At 43.4% G+C, this 25,887-nt stretch overlaps 1 protein-coding gene across 5 annotated transcripts in view; it reads left to right on the top strand.

Moving 5' to 3' along the window:
* Nucleotides 1-1,359: 1,359 nt before the first annotated feature.
* Nucleotides 1,360-25,887, top strand: part of LOC120961629 (uncharacterized) — a 114,078-nt gene continuing 89,550 nt past the window's right edge. For 2 of the 5 annotated variants that reach the window (XM_040385510.2, XM_040385511.2), the window contains exon 1: nucleotides 1,363-1,575. The gene's annotated coding sequence lies outside the window, so the exon portion shown is untranslated. Of the gene's footprint in view, nucleotides 1,576-25,887 lie in introns of all 5 variants that reach the window. The other 3 variants (XM_040385512.2, XM_040385507.2, XM_040385506.2) reach the window with 3 other exon arrangements.

Genomic DNA, 25,887 nt, shown 5'->3' with positions numbered 1-25,887 from the left:
TGTGTGTGTGTGTGTGTGTGTGTGTATGTATCATAAAAGTGTGACAAATGTCCTGAAACTAAAAAAAGGAAGAAATATTACTAAAAAGGCTGTTACCTCTATTCCCTTTGCTGTACCCATCGGTGTACGTTCCCGTGAATCGGTAAAATGAACGTACGGCGAACCGGTTCACTCTTGGTTGGGGAGAGACAGAGCGAATCGATTTGACTACCAGAGAAACGGGTAGCGCGACCGAACCGTGTGCAGAGAAGTGTTGCGAAATGATAAATATTTAATAAAATAATCAAAAGTTCGGAGAGCGTGCGAAGCAGCCATTCGGCCAGCTGTTGTTCGCCCGTGCTCCGCTGGCAGCGAGATGAGCGTGAGCTTTACCGGCGCATGAGAAGTGAGTGAGGTGGCGCTGTGGCCTTCATGAAAGGGATGGGGAAGTTAGTGCAATAACTAAATTACTAGAAATGTGTTTTTCTAGAGGTGTGATATATTTTTTTCATAAACAAATCACAAAAAAACAGATTTATTTTATAATAAATTTAATTCAGAGCGAAGTGTGAAATATTTGGAAAAAGAGAAAATACTTCATGAGCCACAAGGCGTCTCCATTTTCTGGAGTATTATCCGCTCAAGGATAACTAATGAACTCGATGGTTGTTGAAAAATTAAATATTAAATACAATATTGTGAGGATTAGTAATACAATGATAATGTCATTCTTTAAAAGCTCTACTTTGATTTATCTGATAAGATAAGACCGATTGTAAAACATTGTAGGTATTTTTTGCAAGTTTCTGTAAAAAATGTATTTTAAATTTTTTGATGCTTATTTGATGATGTTTAAAAAAAACTTTGTTCAGCAGGATCATTAATGCTTGATTCTGAGAAAAAACGTAGAATGAAATATCTGAAATTACAAAAAAAATAGTTTAAATCGTTATAACTACAATCAGATTGAATAAATAATGCAATGAAAAGTTAAAATCGGTGCTCTTCACGATTTTCATTTGATTAAGACAATTCATAAAGCTCTACGGTGTTCTAACACTAAAATAAAAGACTATTCAAATTTAAATAACAAAAAAACATTTAATATAAATTAAATAAATAAATTGACACTATTCATGATTCTAACGTCTAATATCCTAATATCTTTTCGTCGTTGCGAAAAAAAAAACCTTTACCCGTGAGCAAATCCACCTCATCACCGGCAGCGTGAGAAGCACGGAGCGCTCTTCTCACCAAAGCGCTCACCATCAGTACGCTCCAAGCTGTTGTTTTTATGCTGAGTTTCCCCCGTACAGCCCCGTTGCCGGTGCCCCTCCCGATTCAGTCCATCTTCGGATACATGTTCGATCGGTTCGGTGTACGGTCGGCGCTCGGGGGCCGCCGCTACTCGGGCGCTCGGGGACGGATAAAACACACTTTTCACAGCATCGAACCGTTCAGTTCTGGTTTGGTCGCGCATCCCTTCAGAACGGGCCAGTGCGTACGTTGCGTGTTGGCGTTTTGTGTGTGAATGTGTGTAGTTCGCTGCTTGTCTCCGTGGTCGACGTACATCGGTACATCGGGTGTTTGTGTTCGGTAGGTCGTGAGGGAGTGTGAATAGGGCAAAAGAGAGAGCGAGAGAGGGGAAGAGGAAAAACACAAGTGCGGAAACTAACACACGACCAGACACGTCCCGTCAGTGTCAGGTTAAATAAAGTGTGCCCGATATGTTTAACGTGCTGGGGGAGGAAGACACAGGAGAGAGCTCAGAAGGGGCATCCCTTTTATTTTTGATGGTGAGAATGAATTCAATGCCTTAACGCACCACAAGGCTTCAACAGGCGTTTTTCCCCGATGGGTGTGTTGGGGTTGTGTGTGATTGTATATGAAAAAAAAACGGGGGAAAACGAGTGTCTGAAGCGAATATGTGTATGCAAATATGCTTTACATGGCTTTGGTAGACCGGGACGGGCCATCGTTTGAAGTGATTGTGCATCGGTGTGTGTTGCAGTGATAAAGAAGGTGAAAGAGAGAGAGAGAGAGAGAATAGACCCACACCAGTACTTGATGGTACGTGTGAGTCTATTGTGTGTAAGTGCATGTGTCGGTGTTTCGAAGTGAAAATGAAAACATATGAAGGCACCCCATGAGCAACACGGGAAGCCGTATGCCGTTCAGTCCATCCCACCAGCCCAGCAATCCAGCTGAGGCTTTCGCTAGAGAGTGTGGAAAACTTATCGCCTCTTCACTGCCGCCGAAGGCACGCCGACACAAGAAGGAAGCATTTGGAGGGACACAGCACGGAAGGGGGCAGATCAATTACTCACCACAAGCGAAGAATCCCGCTGCAACAACATCGAGTACGAGTCAATTAATTAAAAAAAAGTACCACCCACCCCGACGGCCGCTGAACGTTGCCGATAGTGTGTAAGTGTTGTCTTCCACCCGCCTGGGTCCTTATATTGACCCTCGTTGTTATTTATTAGAGGCAACTTCCATCCACAAAACAGCCACTTTCCCGCTATCCTGTTTTTTATATACCCTTATGACGGTGTATCTTTTTTGTGTCGTCTCGAACATTGGCGGCCCGTTCGATAGCCGATCCGATAAGACTTATCGATTGCAGCACCTGTAGTGGGGAAGATAAGGGGGTAGGGGACAAGGAATAAAGAGGAAAATAGAAAGATAGATCACCCCCAAAATACCTTCATTAGTGGGTACGGCTTTCGAGTGGGTCATCCTGCCCCCTCCTCCGCTCCCATCCGTCCCAAACCACAACCGGGAAGTACCACGATGGAACGATGGGCTTTGAAGCAGTTCGATGACACCTGCCGATCAAAGAAAGGGATGTATGATGAAATTTAGTCAATAGAGAGAAAAAAATGGGAATAAAGCGATGTGGGACCCAGCTGAGTGGACAGCAAAAAAAAAAGGGGGTAACACAAAGGGCGACAAAAAAAAAGGATCGAAAAGGTTCGAACCCAGTGAAGCAGTTTTTAATTAAACTGTATCACCAAACAAACGATACAGAGGAACTGCCCTTCGGGGTAAGGGGCAGCGGACAAGTGGCATTAAATTTAGCTTTCATCCATCGCTCGGTGGGAAGCCACAGTGGAAGATTGGTTTTTATTCGATGTGTTAGAAGGGGGAGGGATAGAAATGTCCACGGGAAATTGTAAAATGGTTGCAATTGTTCCCCGGGAAGCGGCATTGTTCTATACGAGCCGCTTTGTGCTGTTGTAGGTGGATGAATGGAAGTTCAACTCCTGTTCTCCTCGGGAGTCGTTTTCGCTGCATCCTGTTCGCAGTATAAGACACTCACTACTTCAACGGCTAATGACCCGCCACGTGGATGCACTGGAAAGGCGTGTGGAGCGGCCGAGCAAGGCAGCTAATAAAGTGGTAGAGGTAGAGGTGGTAATTAATTACAACTAGGTTGCTCTTTGAGCCGTTCTTATGGGGCGGCAATGCTGTTGGGCAGGGAAAGCCATAAGACGGAAGTTTTCAACGCTTCTTTGCTGTAGGCTAGCTTGGAGAGAAATAAAAACACAACACAAAGACGCTCTGTACGGAGGTAGCCCTTAGAGAACTGCGAACAAAAGGTCAATGAAGGATGCTGGAACTAGCAGCTGGCCAGCGTATTCAATCGGAGCAAAGCATTGTCCGTGTGATGAAAGGACATGCAGCACAGAGAATGGATACCATTTCTTTAATAAAGCCAACAAACATTTCCGTAAGAGCTTTCGTTCGGTGTGTTTTGTGTGTGTGGAGCAGAAAGAGCTTTTTCTCGTGCCTTCGGGGTTTGGAGCAAGTATTGTACGAAACGTTTTGGTCAGGAGGTAAGAGGAAGGTAAAATTGACATTTTGTATAGGGTTGGGTTGAAAAGATCTGCCGTTTAAATTGAATCTTACTCAGCAAGAGCTAGCTGTTTATCATCGTAGCAGTTCTAATGGATTTCAAATTCAATTTGAAGCATTTTTCCATGAATCAAATATAGCGTGAACTTGTGATGGAAGAGCTCAAACTTGTTTGAGATCGACTTAGATCCACCAGTAATATTACAATTCACAATTCCATACTCAAATCGTGATCGGAATGAACAGCTTTAAATTAAAGCTTTATTTCCATTATTTAATGGAATGCTTTTATTAAAAATCTTCCTCGAGCAACGACATTCCAAGGAAATGAGCTTGTTTTGTACATTGCACTGTAGTACACCATCTCCCTTCATGCATATTAAACCGATTGGTGACGGGGGTAAACAGAATCTCACTTTGATGAAATGATAAGACGACGATCAACAACAGCATCATTTGCATACCACAAAGAAAGCCATTATAATTAAAGGAGTGTTCCAGTGAGACGGTACGCTTCAACTGTAGCGCACAATGTAGCATGGAAATTCCGTCGCTATCGTCAGACGGAATTGGTCACAGAGAAAGAGTATCATCCCATACGTCTTCATCTTTATGGCTTAAAGCCGTCTTAAGGAACGCATCAGAACGTGCCGTTTTTACACCACTGCGACGAGCACGAGAGCAAAAATTGATAATCCGATGTGTTGTAAATAAAGCGCGCACAGGGGAAAGCCTGCGAAAAGGTAATCTGTGACGATATTTGCTCTTGTTCATGCATTTGTTATGCGGAGGCTGAGACGTTTCTTTACTCGTTAAAATCAGATTCCATATTTTTCCTCCATTTCACTCCGCCCTGGTAACATGATCGTGATCTTTGCTTCCTTGTCCTTCTGTTCGTGCTTGTGGTGTTCCGTTTTGAGCAGGATTCCCCCACGCCGAAAGGCCAACCGAACCACCCAGTCATTCAATCATGTTTTCTGTTAACATTTCCATACAGTTTTCTGTGTTCCTGCCTGCCGAGAGAGCAAAGTCACTGGTGACCGTCAATAAATTGTGCTACACAATCGCACCTGCAGAACGATGCGCAACGGTCGTGCATGCGTATGGTTGGGTGCGCTATTAATAAACATACGCGTGCAGACAGGGCAGACAGGGCATTGCCGTTTTTTTTTTTATTTTCCTCTTCTCTGCGAAACGGTTCCGTTGCAATCAGCATCATTAAGATATTAAGCGAGCGCGTGTTGGTGGACAACGGTCGCACGGGACGTTTGCGGCTTTTGGGGGGGCGAGCACCCTCTAAATGAATCATAAAAATCATGATTGCGCCCATTACTGCAACACTCGGGCGAAAGTGCAAGTGAGGGGAGGGGGGGGATGGTTGGTGAAATTAAAATTAAAAGTATTTTAAGTCTTTGATGCCGCCGTGCCGTGCGGAGCAATTAAAACCGATGTTCGTTTGAAGCGGATGTATATAGAGAGAGAAGAAAGTGAATGGTGAAGGTGGAATGGCAAGCAGTTTCACTACACTTGAAACATGAGTATATTAGAGAGAGAAAGAGAGAGAGAGAGAGAGAGAGGGAGAGAGAGAGAGAGAGAGAGAGAGAGAGAGAGAAAGAGTAGTGCGTAATGAGAAGGATGGAAAGATTTGCTAGATGGGATGCATTATACTATCTTTTATTAAGTAGTGTTGGGTTTCATTAATCTTTCGTTGAAATTCATTCGTTAGAATCTTCAGTGATGAGTGATTCGAATCTCGAGCTGAATCATCAAAGATTCATGAATCTCTAAAGATTCACAACTCTTCAAAGATTCGTGAATTTCTAAATATTCAGGAATCTTGAAAGATGCAGAACCTTCAAAGATTCTTGAATCTATAAGATTCATAAATCCATTTAAATTCATAGGTTTCCAGGGTTTTATGACTCTTTAGATATTTATGATTTTCAAAATATTTAATTTGCCCAATCCCACCTAAAACATACTCGGCGTGAGTTCAATCCTCGCTTGAACCGTCACCCCGTAGCAAAACAAACTAACCGGCTACGTGGTATCGCCAAGAAGCCTCGAAAGCCTGTATAGGGCGGCATGACCATGTAGAATAATAAATAAAGAAGAATAATAAAAAGCTGAAGCTCTATGAAAGTTTAGAGATTTATCAATCCCTTGAGATTCATCAATCTTTCGAGATATAAGAATCTTGTGAGATTCATGAATCTTTCGAAATTTACGAATCTTTCGAGATTCATGAATCTTTCGAAATTTACGAATCTTTCGAGATTCATGAATCTTACCAATCGATATTCAGATTCATTGAATCATTTCAAAGATTCATTCCGATTCATTGAATCATTTCAAAGATTCATTCAGATTCACGAATCTGAATCAGATTTACCCAACACTAGTATTAAGCCGTCATGTGTGAATATTTATAATATTTAAACTAATTGCTGATTACCTTTATCGCCACATGTTTAGTCATGTTTGCTTAAAATTAAAGCAGCCAATGATCTAATTTATATGACTCCTAGATCTGATATTTAATCTTAAATGAATAAAAGATCACTCGGTATCATGGCAGAAAACGATTTGAGCAACATAATAGTAAAAAGCTAGAAAGCATTACCCTTTTTCATTTAGCATTGAACATTTTTCTAACCAGCTGATCTTCTCAATCTTTGAAAGTGAGTATTAGTGTCTATAGTTAAAACGAGACAGTAGCAGAATTACTATTTTGTATATTTTTTATTACACTTGCAAAAACAAAAAGGATTTTTCATGACAGCAAATGAATTATTACGACATAACACTGTCCAATTCACGACCAAACGACTTCTACAAGTTTTGCGATAAAGCGCCTTTTAACTACATTCACTAAATTTTCCCGTTCATGATAATTGCTGCGTCAACAGTGACTGCACTTTGCTAAAGTTTTCCTAACCTTCCCAACCTCTCTTTCCACGTACTACGTGTAGTGCGTCCGTGTAAACTGTCGCGCACAAAAAGAAACATTAATTTTAGTAATTTCCCAGATTAAGCACGTGCTATTTCGCTGCTACCTTTCTCCTGCTACTGTTGCTACTGTTGCTACTGTTGCCGTTTAACCTGCGAGTTCGAGTTCCAGTTAATCTTCACTTCAAACAGTACGGAGCGTAACGATGCAAAACTTTATCCATTAGCGCATCGCTCCAATACGAAACTCCCGCTAGCCGCTGCCACCGACACAGACGAGCGTGCGCACGGTATCGTACGGTCGGTGGTCAACAATTTGTCAATGGTAAAGTTGCCTATGGGTAAGCTTAGCGCCGGCACGAGCACGAGTACTGACCGTGCCGACTGTGCCTTGCCCAGAACGCAGTGCAGCGCACCGCTCATAAACTCGTAAACGGAATTGGATTCCATTTCCAACACAATAAACTCGTAATCTTGCAACTTGCTCTGGCCGGGAGAGGTTGGGGAGCGTTTGAAATGAACAAGAAAAAAAAAAGATCCGATCTTTCGATCTTCTTTTGTCAAGAGCCTGCCAGCCCCTGTAATGCCCGAGCCAAAAAGGGAAAGTGTAATCTTTGTGCTCCGTTTGGCAACGATCCAGCACCAGCCGTGCGCCGGGTGGTTTTTATGGATTTTTTGTTGATCTTGATGGAAGTTATTCCTCTGCGAAACATACACACACTCACAGTCACACGCATTCAGCTTCCTGATGCTTGAAATGTGCTTGTTTGTGTTCGGCAGAGTGCAAACAAGATTGGATTGTATGTAGCCAAGTAGCGGCAACAGCAGCAGCAGCAGCAGCAGCACCAGTAGCAACACATCAAAACTCTGTGCATAAGGTGGTTACATGTGGCCCGTTGCTATATTTACTCTACCAAGGCGCGCTTTCCATCATCATCATCATCATCATCTTTATCGTGCTCACAGTAGGCGAGCCCGAGCAGCATGATACAAAAACAAGATAATCCTCCGGCCTGCATTCCCCGACCCCGACGGAACCGAGTAACACCCGCCAATGCAATGTGGTTCGATGCTCGTCTCCACGCTCCGTTTTATTCGTTGTCCCGTGTTTGAAGCGTACCGAATCGGTACGGCACGAGTGATGGGAAAAATATTAAAGCATCGGACAGTTTGATCCTTGCGTGGGTCGATCGGGACGATCTGCCCGCGTCAGCTCGTGAAGTGTAACGATGCGCTAGCAGAACGGTAACAGGCGACCCAAAGCGCCATTTGCAACCGTCAGTTCAATTTTATTATGGTAATAAAAATGTATTTTCGCACATTTACCGCACCCCGGCGGTGGTGCCCCCCTGGCCTCGTGCAATTGTTTGCCCGCCCGCCGTTCTTGGGCGCGAGGCGCGGTTTTCCAACGCACCATACACCATAGTGCCGAATAGTGCTGAGGCAGCGTTTTGCAGACAAGCATAGCCAGGGGAATGTGGAATGAAGAGGGAAGGGAGCTCAATCGACCTGTTTGTTGTGTTATGTGAGGAGGGAAGGGTACGAGAGCGGTTAAATGATGCTTTTCATAACGATCGAGAGGCAGAATCGGGTCGTTTGTCTGATTTCATCACGGCCCCGAAGGTGAAGGTGGTAGCCGTTTTCTGGCAGCAGGAGCAGCAGCAGCAGCAGCAGAATTGGTTTATGACAACACCGTTACTGGCGGGGTCGACGATGTAGTGTCGGATGCACCCGAAATAAATCCATCCGATTTTGTTGTTAGCGAGTGCGTGGTACCGGTGCTGCGTTTTGTGACGCGGGAAGGCAAACACACACAGTGAGTGACAAGAAAAGTACAAAACAGGTTTGTGCTTTTTTAAATGGAAAATCACTTGAAATTAATTGAAATTGTAATTTTATCACAAAACTACAGTTTTAAGTGAAATCACAGATTTGGTGCTGGTGCGATCCAAAATTAGCTCATGAAGGATTGATTTTTTTTAAATGAAGGATTAATATTGTGTCAATAAAGGTTCAACATTGTTTCCATCGACTTTTTCAAGTTTAATATAAAATGTAAAAGTGCTAAAATTGAAAATGTATAGTAAAAACATACAGAAAACAATTATGAAATGCATTTTTTTGTAATAAAAATGGCTAATATCCAATATGACGGACCGCGACTGTCAAATTGATACAACCCGGATGATGTTTATTGTTCTACTGACAGGCTAACATTTGAGCTTATTGGTTGGTTGTTTTTGGGCACCCACAAAGAGAATTAAAATAATAAATATTAAAATATTGATTAAAATTATTGTTTATTTATTAATATTTTTAAACTAAGTTCTTTCTTTTGAAAACTTGTTTGAGCGTTTATGCTTATACCATCGAACAACATTTTGGGCAAAATACCATAAATTTTCTGTATTTTTTTTTTGATAATTTACAAACTGGGCGGATATCACTAATCAGCACAGCTACTTAATATTGCTAGTACCATATAAAAGATGAAGAAATTTTAAGGAAAATGTGTTGTTAATGATTACATACATTTAAACGCAATGTACGTTATAATTGCCATTTAATTCCAAGAATCAAAATTTAACTGTTTTATATTGTCTGCCAAATGATTCCAAATGTCACTGTGGCCCACTGTGACCACTGTGCCACTAAATCTTTCTCCACCGGCGACGTAAAGTACGGATTCCGCATCTGGGACGTGATGCATTTTTCTACGCACTTTCTATCGCAACGGTGGTGGCAAACGTGATAAAACCGAGCTGTTGGAACGTCTTCCACAGCGAGAGAAGGATGAAGAACGAAATAAGCGACTGCTACTGCTGCTACTGCCACCGTCTGGCAATGATAGTTCGACAACATAACAGTACCATTAAGCAGTTGTGCCTGCTGTCAATAGAATAAATTTTACATTTAACCCACTTTTGCATCCTTCAGCTGCAGCGGTATGGTGGCCCTTTATGCCCGAATCGGGTGGCTGGGAAGCAGGGAGGCAAACCATCAGAGTTGTATTTACACAACCGATAGGGCGCTCGGCGAATCGTGAATGCGAGCACATCTCGCCGGGATGAATTTACCCGACGTGCCCCGGCCCGATGCACTAGGTGCATTTAGACGTGGAGAGCAAGCGAGGGGAAAATGTGCAATATCGTCACCGTCGTTTACGTTTTTCAATCACTGGCTAAACCCCCAAGCCTTCCCTCCGCGAGGAAGCAAACAGTGTGAAACGTGAAATGGCTTCCCTGTTGTGACTGTGGGTATGGCCCGGGAAGGTATGCGCTGATTGTGGGACGGGGGAGATATTTTTCCCTCCCCGAATTGAGATGGGATTTCCGATTCCGAAACTGTTTGCTTCTGAGTATTGAGGGTTGTTTTTTTCATTTTAGGGTGGGAAACACACACAAAAATAAAATAAAACGATACAATCACGCCTTACCAGGTCATTCGTTAGAGCTGTGCCTGTGTGCCGCTTGCATGCGGTGGGAGCCCGAACAGTTGTGGGAAATTTATTCGAGCGCTAAATTGTGCCACTAAACCGTGCCTGCGTTTCGCTGCACAGTGGAGCTTCTTTGCCTCTGCAGGGCAACACATTGGCCAGCTGATCGGTTTGGGGTGTTTCCGGAGGAAACAGAGAGGGAGAGAGAGAGTTTGCGAGTGCCGAGAAAACCAACAACTTCATACAATCATCCGAGTTAGATGAAAGTGTAGAGGCAACGTGAAATAAAACAGAAAAAAACGAACAAAGAATAAGGAGGCCTTTTAAAAACTGCTCTGAAAGAAAAGTTTTTTTTGTGTTGGTCCGTTATTGACGATTAGAAACGGAGGCTGCCAGTATAGGGAAGGAAACATTAACAAGAAGGGCAGGGGAGCAACGAAGAGGGAAGGACACCATCTTCAACCACCTACGGCGAGATGAGCGTATCATAGCGATGATGATAAGTTTTATTGGTTGCTCTAATTGAGTGGAAAGTTTGTTCGGGGTTTTGTTTGGAGCCGGCCATCCTCCCCGGAAAGGCCAGTCGCTTTGTGATGCTGATGCCGGCCACTGATCCTCGGACGCTCTCTTTGTGTGTTTCTGTTTGATTGTGTGTGTGTCTGTGCGTGTGTGTACATAGCAGATGCCAAAAGAGGAAGGTTCGTAGTGGTCAAACCGGGATGGTGGTTGTTGAGGCGGGTACCGGCCAGCAACGGATACTAAGTGTGCTATAAATGCTCATACTCACATACAAACACACAGCCACACACCAACCCACAAATGGTTTCTATTGTGCTGTGCTGCCAAGCTTAAACCGACCGGTACGGGCATGAAGTGGAAAGGTGAGCTCTAATGGGTTATGAATTTGATACTGCATAATGCATTTTGTGTTTGTTTGTTTTTGCTGTGGATGTGTCTTATTTGCTGCAGCATGTGTCGAAATGCGGAAAGGGAACGATAAATTTGCTCTCATGCCATTACATACGACGACTGTGGTGTGAAGGTCAAGGAAATGGTTGGTTGGTTGAAATTTCGCTTCCATTGCTGTTGCAACGATCGATACGAACCAGGCGTCTCCATCTGGCACTGAGGGGGATTTGTAGCTTGAGATTGTAAATTTCGTTTTCAAATTGGATCCCGTTTCATGGCAGGTCTTTAAATATGTTATCCTAATACTGGTCTAGCATTGCATTATTATTTCCGGCCCAATTGTTCCCATTCAAAAGAGACCTATTGTGACCCAAATGTAGGATTAAAGTAGACGCCCAGTACTTTGTAAAGTTCATGTGTCGCGTTCTAGTGTAGCGAAATTACTTAAAAATTATAAATTCCACTTGCTTTTAGTGCAATAGGTAGCTTTGCAATGAAACAGTAGCTTCACAGTAACAATAAATGAACTTACGATCGTACTCACCTAGTTTTACAGCTGCGGCTAAGACTGGAAGCTGCTACCCTGTATAAAGATACTCACTAATAAAATGGGTGCTGTACCTGTGCCTTGCGTGTGAGTGGAACGCAGCTCACAGCAGCACTAGAACTGTCAACTGCAAATTTATGAAGAGCAACGACGCTAAGAGCACCCAAACGGGGCTAGCGATGCCAACCATTAAAACCATAACTCGGCTCGGGAAGTTTAATGCGATAGCGTGAGAGTGCTCTGTTGCTGCGGCTACTCAACTTATAATAGTAGATTGTAGTTTTCTCAACCAGGTCATAAAACTGTGGAAAGAGGGTCGAGCAATCGAGAGCAAACGAGCGGAGGATAAGCAGATACTCCTTCATACAGTACCCCGTTGTCTGCATTATCTGCACCGGAAAGAGGAAAGCTTAAGATGGCAGTGTATGATGTGAAACGGGCATCCTTTACGACAGGTAGCGAGAGCTTCCCATCAAGAATGTTTCACTTTATGTGCTCAGTTTGAATGTGTGTCCGTATGTGTGTGTTTGCAAAGGGGGGAGAAAGTTTTAATTTATAGCACCGTACAGCGGGTAAAAGATAAACGATAGCTGAAATTAATTACATTTAAACCAGCGTGGTACGTTGTTTTTTCGTCGTAAATCCTTTCACTGTACAATTAAATTACAGCTGAAACACAGTCACTTTTATCACGCTTACAAAAGTCACTGAATTCTAACCTTTAGCCTACATAAATCAAAGCTTTCATGCCTCGCTGGTAGTGATTTAACTAATTTATCACTTCCAAACCTACACAAAACCACGCCACCGCATGTGAAAGGTGGGATTGCTAGAGTGTGTGGGGGCGTCCCAAAAATCACTTCCCTCCGGCACTTCGGTTCTGCCTCATAAATCGTTTAATTTAACGACAAGCTTTTCGGGAAAGTTTTACCACCAGGGTTTAAACCTTTAAACCGTACCCATAGACACACACACAGCGTGGGAGAGAGAGAGAGTCATAAATTGGAAGTCACCCAGTCGTTCGGCGTTTGAGATGGGACAGTTTTGGCAAAAGATTATCGATGACATTGATGACTTTCGGTGCTGGTTCTGGAGCTGCATGGTTGCAACGAGTCCTATCGAGAAAGTTAGTAAAAGTGTATGTGCGTGTATGGCATCAATCATAGCGATGGGGAAGGAAATTGCTTCACATATATCACCATTGTGAAGATTCTGGTTGAGCTTTTCAGGGAGGATTTTTGGAGAGTGAATCAGCGTCTTCCTTACACGACGAAGATGATGCTGATGATGATGCGGCAAATATGACATCGTTCTATTTTAGGGGGGAACACTCGGCGAGACACACAGCAATCTCATCAACACTCGCTCTTCACGGCCGCACGAAGATGTGCGACGAAGATTGGCAGCTGTTACGGGCCTTCGATTTGTCACGTTCAGCACCAGGCCCAATGTTCTGCATGAGTTAACCTTTTGTTCGCATAACATATTCAGAGTCAACCAGCACCACGGCTGCAAGGATCGTTCGGTTATGATGCTGCTTGTCTGCCAGTGTGCCAAGCAAGCGAAAGAGTTCATTAAGAAGATTATTCGCTCAACCTACCTTGCCGAGCCAATCAAGCCTTTCGTGCGTTCGATGAAAGGTTGATATGGCATGGAGAGAATTGAAATCAATTGCCATTGGAGGCGGAAATATACACACACACACACACACATACTCAGAGCCAGATATTCAGTTCCGCATAACGTTCCTTCGTTTTTCGAGTTGAGCTCTATGTGTATTATTGTGTCCGGGTTGGAAGTAGCGCTGCACCAGAACCGAACCTTAACCGAACTGCTCGAAACCGGGAAATGGTGAGGAAAAATGATGAGACATCAAAAATTCATCGCAAAATATTAAAACAAACGCAGAACTCAACACTAGCGCACAAAGCACCGTGACCTTCGAAGCCTTCATGCGGCCAGCTTTTACGTTGGCAGGCATGAAGCAACCATCGCCCGGGATCGTTTTGATTGCAGGGCACGGCGAATGGGTGTACAGCCGGCGGTTCATCTGCTCTGCTATGCCTTCTACCCGACAATGCCCCTCGTCAGTTCCGCCCAGCGTGTATTGTGAGTTGTAGTAAATTGTGATTTTCCTTTGGCGATGAAGCTGCTTCGGCTGCTTTCTGCGTTCATTCTCATCGCACACACACACACACACACACATACACAATTCGCATTTTCTGCCGCCCGCCTTTGTTGACAGCAAATTTAGGGGCCCGAGACTCGTTTCGGCTGGTGACATTTTACTGTGCCGCCAACGCTCAGAACGCCACTGGATGCTTTTTCGGAAACGGAATCACGTTACGTTACGATGCCTGCCTGTTGTGATTGGGAAGAAATTATGAATTTTTATGTAGCGTGTCGTGTGCTTTTGCTTGAGTGCCAGAGCGGTAAGTGGGAGCGAACGATGGGAAAAGGGGGTGGGTGATTTGCAATTTGTCAAGATTGTGGCAGCATGTACAGTAAAGGTATGTGTGTACATTTGCGATGGGAATGTGTACGTATGAGGAAAATTTATTGGTATGATTAAAATAAATCAAACCCGATGACTGTGTATTAGCTTGAAATGCTGGTATTTGGTTTTTTCTTTTATTTCTTTTATATTAGTTTAATATTAACAAGCTAAAATGATGTATTTTTGATAGACCACTGAAAGAAAACAGCATTCAATAACCTTCTTAGTTCCGCTCAATTTGTCTGGGAGTCCCTTTGGCACGGGCGTCCCCTCGCAAAGGAAGAAGCGACCAACAAAGCTCACTGCATTCAAAACACAACAGACAAATCAATTTCCGGTGGCTTTTCAGACTCGGACTCGTGGAATGACAAAAAAACTGGACACACCCTTCGCCTGGAACTTGGTGTTTCCATTGGACATACTGATATGCTTGCTCGTTATGATCACTCGAAACGACACAAACACAAACAAACAGACAGTAACAGTGTTTTTTTGTTGTTGCTGTAAACGGCTTACAGAACCACTTGTGGGCAGGAAGGATATTCATTATTAATTCGTAAGAAGCTAAGAAACAGAGCGGGCTAGTACGGGGGTTTGCAGTTAACGAACGGAAAACGGGTTTGAATATTGATTTTTCATTTCCACGAATATGTATCCAGCAGTAACAGTGGGGATGGCGTTTTAGCAACGAGCAACCTTTGTTGTTGTATATCGATATACTGGGGGCTAATCCTTCCACAAAGATATCGGGACCAGCACACAAACGGAAAACCCAACATGGAAGGCAAGAGTTAATAGTTTTGTTTAATGCTGTTTTTTTTTGTTTGCATTTACAGCTCCAAAGATAGTTTAGAAAGATAGCGGGCTTGGTGGTGGGCTGATCGTTTCAGGGAATGCGGTTGGTGAAGGTCGAAGTTGTAGATAATTTTTATAGCCCCATTAGGATAATTCCGTGTTGATAGTTTGGGGCTTTTAACACGTTTCAACCAACCGTTTTGAGTCGATGAAGCTTTTACTGAAAAGTCGAACAATGGAGGATGTTTGTGTGTGTTTAGGTAATTGAAAGCAGAAGTCACACCTTGATTAATGTTAAAAAAGTCATCACTGGGTCAGTTTCATCATATAAAATATAGCTATGAAACAAAAAAACTAAACTCAAATGTAAAGTTAATGTTATAGTATATTAGGTTAAATGAGGTATTGGCAAAGCATTTTTGCCAAATCATGATTGTATAAAAATACCATATATTTTACTGTGAAACTGGACTTTCTTCTTCATAAAGTCCGGGTTACAGCTCCAGTGAAATAAAACGAGAAAATTGGTGTTTTTTAGCTATATTTCATTAGATTTTAATCAGAATAAAGCTTACCGTACACGAAAAGAAAGGATATTCTATTTCACAATTATTTCAACACTAAAACAAATTAAAATAATTAATTAAACGCATTTGAGATACTTCGCTTTGCTCAAGGCAAAAAACATAATGGTTAGCGAGGAATCACAAGAAAACATATTTAATTAATTATTTTTATTTGTTTTACTGTTTAAACAATTGGGGAATTGAATATCCTTTGTGGAGTGGATTATAAATGGACACATATGGATTAAACATCAATACTATTGTATTGTTGAGGCAGGCCAAGACCGCAAAGCGGTTGTAGCGCCGGATAAGTAAGTAAGTAAGTAAGTACTATTGTATTGTAATATCTTATGTTTTGAATGAGATAAATGAGCACAAGCAACCGAACAAAGAGGCAGTAACTTATTTTTTTCCATTTTCATTTTCAATATCTAAACTAAAACCGAAACAAAACCGCCAATCAATTTGATTGTATATATGATCAATCAAATTCGACCTTTACATAATTTACATAACAATATGTTTATGCTCCCGTTAACAACGCTGCCGTCGCTAGCAGCTTTTTTTTGGGTTCGCATGACCACCAACTCTGGAATGTTTGTGCGCTGGCAAAATGTAACCGTTGACATTTGCGGACTCCTTTGGGGGGGATGCCAGGGGTGCTAGGGAAAAGCGCGTCCAACATTTCCGCTTACATAATGGTTGAAAGGATCGGTTTTGTTGTGGTGTGTTCGTGGTGCTCGGCCGCTCATCATGCAATGTGCCCATCCGTACTCCCCGGGCCGTCAGTTTGCAGTCTCTAATTTAGCTTCCAAAAAGGCAAATGAGCCGGTGAGGTTGGTATTGAAACAAAGAGCCAAAAACCCACCACCACCACCACCGAAAACTAAAAGCAAAAGTAAAAGACTATAAAACTAACCCTGCCGTGGGCTTTGGGGAATTGAAAACTGCTGGAAGGCAACATGGGTTCATCGGTTTTTCAAGAGGGAGGAAAGCTTTTGTTTCGCAGCGGTCTGCGGCTAACTAGTGGCCAATATCCATTGGCGGGTGGAACGGTTCGGGTGGGAGTTAGTTTTCTTTTATCAATTAGTCACGCACCGAATGGTTAGGTTAGTTCCTGTGCCGAACGGGACCGAGTGGTTACGCCGTGACCGCCGGCAACGCCACGGTTCAATCGATATTGTTGTGCTGTTGTGGTTCGGGTGCCATTTTTTGTTTGTTTCAAAGTTTCAAAGGCAAAACTACCCGTACCAGTTCAGCCTACCATAGAAGGGTGTGGGAAGCTATCGGGTTTGGGGGAAGTAGGAATGAAATATAATCGAATGTTACCGCTCGCCCTACGGCGGCCGTTTGGGAGGGAAAAATGGGTTCCTATTTCAGTGCCGGGTCGTGGAAGTTGATGGGATTGTAAATCGGTACATTGATTGGTTTTTGATGCCTTGGCCTTGCCGATCGGAATCGGAGAGATAAAATTGCATTTTCGACAGTGATAAAAATCGACCATTAATAGTTGAGAGGGCAGAAAGTATTCACCCCGGAGGGGGCGGAGCGATTGATCAGGAAGTAGGGAACAAGTAAAATGGTGAATAATTTATATCTCAAGCATATTGAGAAATGTATTTTAGAAAACAAAAGTTACAGCTTAATACATGTTTTTTTGTAATCATCGTTTAATTATCAAATACACAATTGAATTTGTTCTATAATGTATTGATTGACGTCCAAAAATTAGCTCTAAAAGCAAAAAAAGCAACACACAGTATCAAAACCCTTCAGACAACCTTGTAAAAGCTTCGCTTTCTTTATCTACAGTACATTTCACCGCAAAAAACCCTCCATTTCCCAGTCGTACTCATTTAATTTGACATTATAATATCATTTTTTACACTCCACACAGCAACATCCTTTCCATATTGTAATTGCCACAGAGAAAAAAAACCCATTTCACAAGACAAATTTGATGGAGACGCTTACTGGAAAAAGGAGGATAAAAAAGGAAAAAGGATAAATGTGAAGGAAGAAGCATTAGTGACACAATCGTTTTCTCGCTTGATCACCGCTGGCACTGCTGGTATTCGTGTCGCTGGAAGCTGGATTAAGATAAACGATACATGCTGCCATATCCGGTGCCGCCCATCGGCGCTCTATGCACATTGCCACGAGTCCGAGTACTTTATGAACGGCAACTTCCCCGAGCCCGTCCAGCTTGTGCACCTTCATCGCACACCCTCCTCCCCATTTTTGCTGAGTGGGTTGATTTATGTGCCCAATCACATTCGCAGCAGCAGCAGTGTCGCTTGCCCTCCCCCAGCAGTTTCGGTGTGTGTTTCGTTTGAAGGACTAGATTATGCCCGCCTGCCCGGGAAACAATATGACAGACACGGATGGTTAGAGTCGGATATGTGTGCGTCTTTCTTTTTTGCTTTTGTGCTAACCCTTTGTGCTTGTGGACAGTTTTCTTGCCTGCTTGGCAATGGAAACGACCCTTACTTCGTAGTGCTGGAGGGCACATGCACGGGCGAGCCATGTGGTCATTGCTGTGGCAAAGAAAACGGTCCTTATCTTTTTATCCCTTTGCAAAAGCTTCGCAAACAGACACACACACACAGACACAGTGTGGGGCAGTAAAAACGTGCAGTAGTTCTTCTTGGTCGCAGTAAAGGATTGAAATATGAAAATTTGATTCGTGTGCCTCAACCGGCCCCGCGCACGATAGCTTCCAGCGCTGAGAAGATGTTGCGATTCGCATCGCTTGTAAGTTATGATTTATGTGCCAAGGGCTCGGGTGGAAGTGCAAAGCGAATGGGAAGGATGGAAAGGGTTGAAGCATGGTAGTTTTGCTGCTACCGTTGCTACCGTTGACCATCAATCACGAACCAGGCGCAAAATTGAGCCCGATGGACGATGGAGAGCATGGCAGAGTGGCTGACTTGTGATGGCCGCCGGTCCGGAGAGAAAGACTTGACTACGCTATGCACTGGGCAGGGCCGGAGGAGAACAGCCAGAGTTCTTGGAAGGAAACATTTTCATTTCAAACTACCCCTTTGCTGCAATAAGGGGAAGGAATGGAATGGTCTTTTCTTGCATGTTTCGCATGAGAGAATGGGATCAATATTGTGGAACGCAAAACTATGCCATAAAATGCATAAAAGAAAATATTCGAATATTCAGTAGAGTAGGGAAAGTATTGAAATGTGAAACTATGTACAATCAGTGCTTCAAAATGTCACTGTCAATGTCATACATGTGGAGTTTTTTATTCGGTTTAGACAAATAACGCTTTATTTAGATTTCAGTTCACAACATGTTATTCGCTTCGCGGTCCGAATTCAACTCTTCGCGCTTAACCCGCGCTCCCGAATTTAACGCTGCGCGTTCTCTCTCTCGCAACTCGTTCCTAGTACGCTCTCGTTCTCCTGATCTCGCTACCGTTATTTCTATCTCTCACTACCACTAGCGCTTTTCCTTTCTTACATTCGGCCGTCCTACCCTATCTTCAGCCCCTGAAGATTTTTCTTCTAATTCATTTTATTCATTTTACGATTCTGCTTCATCTTCCGAAAATACTTTGTCGTTACTGATGGCAAACGACCATAACTTCATGTTGTCGCAACTTGTTGTTGTTATGTTCGGTCCCTCGCAATTGGCTGCCCTTTTAACCTTGTATCGTCCGTTACGATTAATTTTAATAACTTCATACGGTCCCAAAAATTCGCTAGCAAGCTTTCTTCCGGCTACAAATTGTGTTCTTTTGATGGCTACCAAATCTCCTACCACGTACGCATATTCCGGCTTTCGTGATAAATCATAATGTTTTTTATATACATTTTGCGCATTACTAATGTCATTCTTCGCTTCTTTTCGCATTTCCTGCCGTTCACAATCAAAACGATCATACGCTTCCTCCTCCAGTAACCGCGACAAGTCTTCCACCTCCGACGTCCTCATCTTTGTCCCGAACATCAACTCGAATGGCGACTTTCCAGCTGCTACGTGAATATGAGAGTTAATCGCTCGCTGCACAGAAGGCACCACCTTGAACCACTTTCCAGGATCTTCCGATGACAACTTCGTCAAAACCGATAACATGGTGCGGTTCACTCTCTCCGCTTGACCGTTGCCCCTCGGCACTCCTGTTGTACAAACGACGTGCTGTATACCATGGCGATTAGCGTACTCACCAAATGCGTTGGCTGTGAAAGCTGAGCCCCTGTCGGTTACGATACGAGCCGGATAGCCAAAAATTGTCGACCAGCATTCCAGCTTCCTCAACGTTTCCTCCGCTCCAGTCGTTTTTGTCGGGTACAACCAGACGAACTTGGAAAAACCATCCACTACAGTCAAAACGTATTTGTACTGCTTTCCCGTAGCGTCCATCGGCCCTACATGATCGAGGTGAAGGGTTTGCAGTGGCTGATCTCCCTTGTCAATGGGGTGCAGGAACCCTTCCTTTCGTCCTAACTTCTTATTGTGGATGATACACTTCACACAGCTGTTGAGAATCAGTTTCACTTTTCGCTCTAAATGCGGTATAAAATACCGTTGTTTTATGGCGTGCATGGTTTTGCATAGTCCAAAATGACCCTTACTATGAATGTCCGAAATTATTTGTTTTTCCATATCACGCGGAATCACTAAAAGGTCTTGTCCTTCGACACACTTGTATAAAAGTTCTCCTTTTATTTTGTAATCTTCGTACGGTCTGGTGTTAAGAATTTCAACTATCGCTTTTATTGAATCGTCCCTTTGTTGACTTCTTTTAACACGAGCCGTCACTTCACATGTCACCATCATTGTTAACTGTGGATATCGACTGAGACAATCGACGTGTTTCAATCGGTCTCCGGCACGATGTTCCACCTCAAAACTAAACTCCTCCAAGCAAATAACCCACTGCACCACCTCTCGCGGAACGTCTGCTTTCTTCAATGTTTGTTTGAATGCATTACAGTCGGTCACAAGCTTAAACTTTATCCCCAAGAGATAATGCCTGAATTTTTTCAACGCAAGATAAATAGCCTTTGCTTCCAACACATAGCTGTGATGTTTGGCCTCTGCATCGGTTGCCTTCTTGCTCCAAAAATATACGGGATGCAGCTCTCCATCAAACCATTGCAACATTGTTGCCCCAAACCCTTTGATGGAAGCATCCGTGTGCACTTCTGTTTTAGCATTTCGATCGTATATTTTGAGCACCGGTTCTTTCACTAACGCACTTTTCAAATCATTAAAGGCTTCGATCTCTATACTACCCATTTTAAAATCTACCTCCTTCCGCAACAAGTCAGTAAGAGGCTTGGCCATAATAGAATATCCTTTTATAAATTTCCTAAAAAATCCCGTCAAACCCAAAAACGCTTGCACTGCTCTTATGTTTTTCGGTATAGGGAAATTTTTCACCGCACTAACTTTTTCTTGTCCAGGCCAAATCGATCCGTTTTCAATATGATGTCCCAAAAACTCAATCGATGTTTGAAGGAAACGACACTTTTTCCACTTTATTTTTAATCCATTTTGGGCTGCTACTTCAAACACTTTCCCCATTTTTTCTAAACACTCCTCAGCCGTACTACCACAAACCACAATATCGTCCATGTAAATATGCAACACATTCTCTCTTAACAAATTTTGAAAAACATAATTCACAAACCTTATGAACACCGCTGGCGAGTTGCATAGTCCAAATGGCACACGATTAAATTCAAATAATCCCGATTTTGTAACGAATGCGGTATACTTGCGGCTAGCTTCTTCTATCGGCACATGAAAAAACCCGTTTTCCAAATCCATAACAGTAAACACCTTTGCACTCTGAAGCTGCTCCAAAACTTCTTCTAACAATGGAACTGGAAACCCATCCTTTAGAACCATTGTATTCAGTTTCCGAAAGTCGATACAAATCCGACTAGTGCCGTCTTTCTTTTTCACTACCACAACGCGACTTGCAAAGTCTGACGTCGATGGACGAACAATTCCCTTCCTCAACCATTCCCCTACATGGTTTTCGACTGCTTCTTCCTCCATTAAAGGCAAGCGACGGGGCGTATGCCGAAAAGGTGACGCGTTTTCTTCCAACACTATCTTCATTTGTATGGGACAATTGTCTTCGTAATTATCCACCACTGAAGCTTCGTATTGACTTTTCAGTGCTTGTACCTTGTCTCGAAACTTCTCCGGCACTTCCAGTTCTTGGATTTGTTCACAATCAATCTTATACACAGCACTTTCGTGATCGCTACCCGATTCCTCATTGTCACTTTTTTTCTTAAAAATCTGCACTCCATCGTTGGTTATAGCGTAACAAACACTTCGAAGAAAATTCATGCCTACCAGCATTGGAACCTTCATCGAATTTGGAGAGACCACCAGCAAACTGATTTCGTATTCAACGTCATCGATGCCAATGTTTGTTACCAATTCGCCTATCGGCTTTTGTATGATTCCACCAAAACCACGCAATTGTTGTATGGATTGTTCCATCCTTTGTTGTACACACCCTAAATCTTGCAATGTGTCTTGACGGACAATCGACACTTCGCTGCCTGTGTCAATAACCGCTTTTATATTTTTTCCCCCCAACTGGACCATTTTTGTCGGTAGCTCAGCTTGGACATGGTTTATCAGGTTTGTACTTGTACCCGGTTGTTGTTTATTCCTTTGCCCACACTGATTCGCACGATGCCCAAACTCGTTGCACTGAAAACACCGTGGTCCACTTCTTTGTTCTGGACAATTCCGTACCATATGTCCCATCACACCACAATTAAGACAACGTGCTTTTGTTGCATTTTTCACAGGAATTGTGTCTTGAACCGGCAAACTTTTGTTCTCTTTCTGCCCCGCGCGCTCGTGCCATGCAGATCTCACCGCACGTGTTTGTTTCTGCGCTGCACGCTCTTGCCAGGCAATTTTTTCTTTCAACTCTCTCACCGTGCGCGCTTCGTACAATGCCGCGCGTTGCGCTTCGCTCTCCGCGATACCATCAACAATGTACTCACACACACTTTCTTCGTCAAGGTCAATCTGTTTGGCAATTCGCTGCATAGAGTAAATGAAATCCAAAGCAGATTCCCCTTTTTTCCGTCGTCGTGATGCAAGTTGACGATGAATGTCCATCGGACGCACTTTTTCTCCGAATTCTGCTACTAGCGCCTTGCGAAGAGCCCCGAACGATGAGACCCCACGCATCGTTAGCAAAAAACTTCTCGCTGTGCCCACCAACTTTTTTCGACACATCACATATTTTTGCTCATCTGACCATCCCGCCATGGTCGCAACATCCTCAAAATCTGTCAGCCACGCAGCAAAATCTACTGAGCCATCTGCACAAAATGCCTCAATTCCCTCTTCCACGTCCCTAAAGGAGTAGGGCTGCTGCACTATGCTCGGTTCCACTTTCGCTGCTGCACTGCTAGCTGCCGCTTCAGATTTTTCATCCGCGTCATGAAAATGATCCATGGTAGAATCATCCGCGCTGGGCATTTCTTCACTTTCCACTAGTGATCTAGCCATTTCCTCTTTGGTTCCCGTTGAGGGCAACCCTTTTTGCTGGCACCTTTTCGCTAGGCCAGTCTTCGTGAATTCTTCACACAGATCAAGAATGCGCTGCTCCAGCTCATCCATTTTTGATCAGTCAACTTTTTTGGCGAAAATCAATCGGTCACAGGAACGAACACTTTCCTTCACTTTGACTGACTTTCACTCCACAGAAATTTGAGTCTAACTCTGATCACCTCAAATCAATTAGTCACGGGATCACTTTTCCCTCACTTCAATTGATTTTCTTAGATCAATCTACTCAACGTTCTAATCACTCTTGTTCATTCCACAAGCTACACGTAAAACCACTGTTTGCTGGATTTTCATCCCACTTCTGACACCAAATGTGGAGTTTTTTATTCGGTTTAGACAAATAACGCTTTATTTAGATTTCAGTTCACAACATGTTATTCGCTTCGCGGTCCGAATTCAACTCTTCGCGCTTAACCCGCGCTCCCGAATTTAACGCTGCGCGTTCTCTCTCTCGCAACTCGTTCCTAGTACGCTCTCGTTCTCCTGATCTCGCTACCGTTATTTCTATCTCTCACTACCACTAGCGCTTTTCCTTTCTTACATACAAAAATCCGACAGATAGAAAATCCATGACAACGTCACGTACTCAGTGATGATCAAAGGTGATACTCAAACCAACGCTTGCAACTTTGTCATGACTGTTTTTTACTGTGATCAGTTCTGCGAAATGTCAAGACTGACATGGTCATGACAAATTCTGACTGAAACAAAAATCATGTCAGCATCACGAGCTCTACTGTGATAATCATAGGTGAGACTCAAACAGTTATTACGACAACTCAGTCGCTCATTTGGTCAGTCACTTCAGTCAGTCAGTCGCGATATATTCTGTCGGTGATCATCACGATAGTCATGGAAAATATGCGGTGCGTGCGAGTGATCCCAAGCAACAAAATGAGCATGGTGTCTCGCTCTGTTTGACCCGACAGACCATCAAACCAGACAGAACGAGAAAGCATGCTTATTATGTTGCTTGGGCCAGCACGATACTAGGCGTCCAAAACTGTCATGATTATCACCGACAGAAAATGTCGTGACCAAGAAAGCAATCACCAAGAAAATTATTGATTATCGTGATTATCACCCAGAAAATGTCGTGTGTGACCAAGAATTGGGTGCTAAGCAAAATATCTCCCAGCATGGGATAAGTTCACCAACTGTTTGAAACTCACCTCTGATCATGAGTATTGGTGACTGAAATTGTGGCTTTTGGCAGCACTGTTCACAGCCATAAAAAATCGTGATCATGCTTGCCTCGGCATTAAGCTCAGCTTGTCAGCCAGAGTATTTGACTCAAGCACTCGCACGTCGCGTTTGGCCTGTCATGACACACTTTTATTGAGTATCAGCAATGAACATTAAGCCACCACGAATATGTTCATTGTTTTCGGTGGCGATTATCTCGTGATTCTCATGACATTTTGCAGCACTGTGTATTGCAGTATTGCGAGAGCCAACTCCTGTACCTGGAATGGTCAGTAGCAATGCATGATGATCCTTAGGCATTAATTTTAATACAATATCTTATCTTTCCTGTTTTGATAGCTAGACCATTTTATTTATCATTAAAAACTCGTTTATAACAATAATAATGAATGCCAAACTAAAACGGTAGCTCACCTCGGATTCCTACCTCGGATTTTCCTTTGGGCTCATATTAATCATAAACGATTGGAGTACGACCCGGACACGGATAATCCATTCAAAATCCGCGCTCTAGTGGTGCACATAACGCGCGCTGCCGGAAAATCCACCAGCGTCACAGTGGTCGTCCAACTGTCTAGCAACTGTGAGGGGGGGGAGGGCGAATGGCGCGTACGCTATTTTTACCCATCCCATACACACAACCTGACCTGACCAGACCGGGGTGCCGCTTCCTATCCAAAAGTAATCGATTGTCGACTCATATAAATAACACGACCCGTGCGCTCGCGCGATATTACCCCCGCGTTGTGGATATGCGGAGCGACATGCGAACAAGCGGTAATCGAAACCAGAACTGAAAGAAGTCATAAAAATAGCAGCATCCTTCCCTGCACTGCCCCCGCGCTAAAGAGCCAAACTTGTTCTTCAGAATTTCCACTCAGTCAGCCCTTGGTATGCGAAACACCACATTGAGCTCGTTCGAAATTGATGGGATTTTAGAATGGTGCTTCGAACGGGTGCATTTGGCATTCCAACCTTCCCCGCTTCCATCCGGTGGGTATGGGTGTAACATGTTTTAAATAAAATAGTGGGGCATTCTTAGAAATTGGTCCAGGTGGTGGAAGGGTCCTACAAACACACACACACACCGCAACACTACTGAATACGATTGATTGACAGGCTTCGGTGCAGCCGGGCACAATCACGACAAATCGAGACTGAGCGCCGACAAAAACATGAACCATTTTGACATGCATGTTGGCGAGGGACTCGCTCCTTTCCCATTCCTTCCAGGCCCTTGAGGGGTAGACAAAAATGAAAATCAAATTATTCCATACATAACAAAAGGCCCCCGGGCCGCTTGGATATGAAAAATGAATTACCAATTATTTAGGACCGTTGAAGCGTACCATAGAAAGCACCTTTTTGGTCCGTGCAGCTGGGCTGCCCCTTCCTAGTTTGCTGTGACACAAAAATTGGGCCCATCATTAGGCGGGGAAATAATTGAAAAAATTGAAACCAAAATAAAATGTTTCTCCCCATCTCGGTTGTCCCGAGTGCGCGCAAAAGAATGAATGATTAAACGCACAAGTGGCGACATGATCGTGTTTTGTTGTGGTGTGTTTGTTTGTCC

This window comes from Anopheles coluzzii, chromosome 2 (assembly GCF_943734685.1).
Source record: "Anopheles coluzzii chromosome 2, AcolN3, whole genome shotgun sequence".
NCBI classification, from domain to species: Eukaryota; Metazoa; Arthropoda; class Insecta; order Diptera; family Culicidae; genus Anopheles; species Anopheles coluzzii.
Note: the sequence above shows the minus strand (reverse complement) of the source record. Positions and strands in the feature narration are given on the sequence as shown.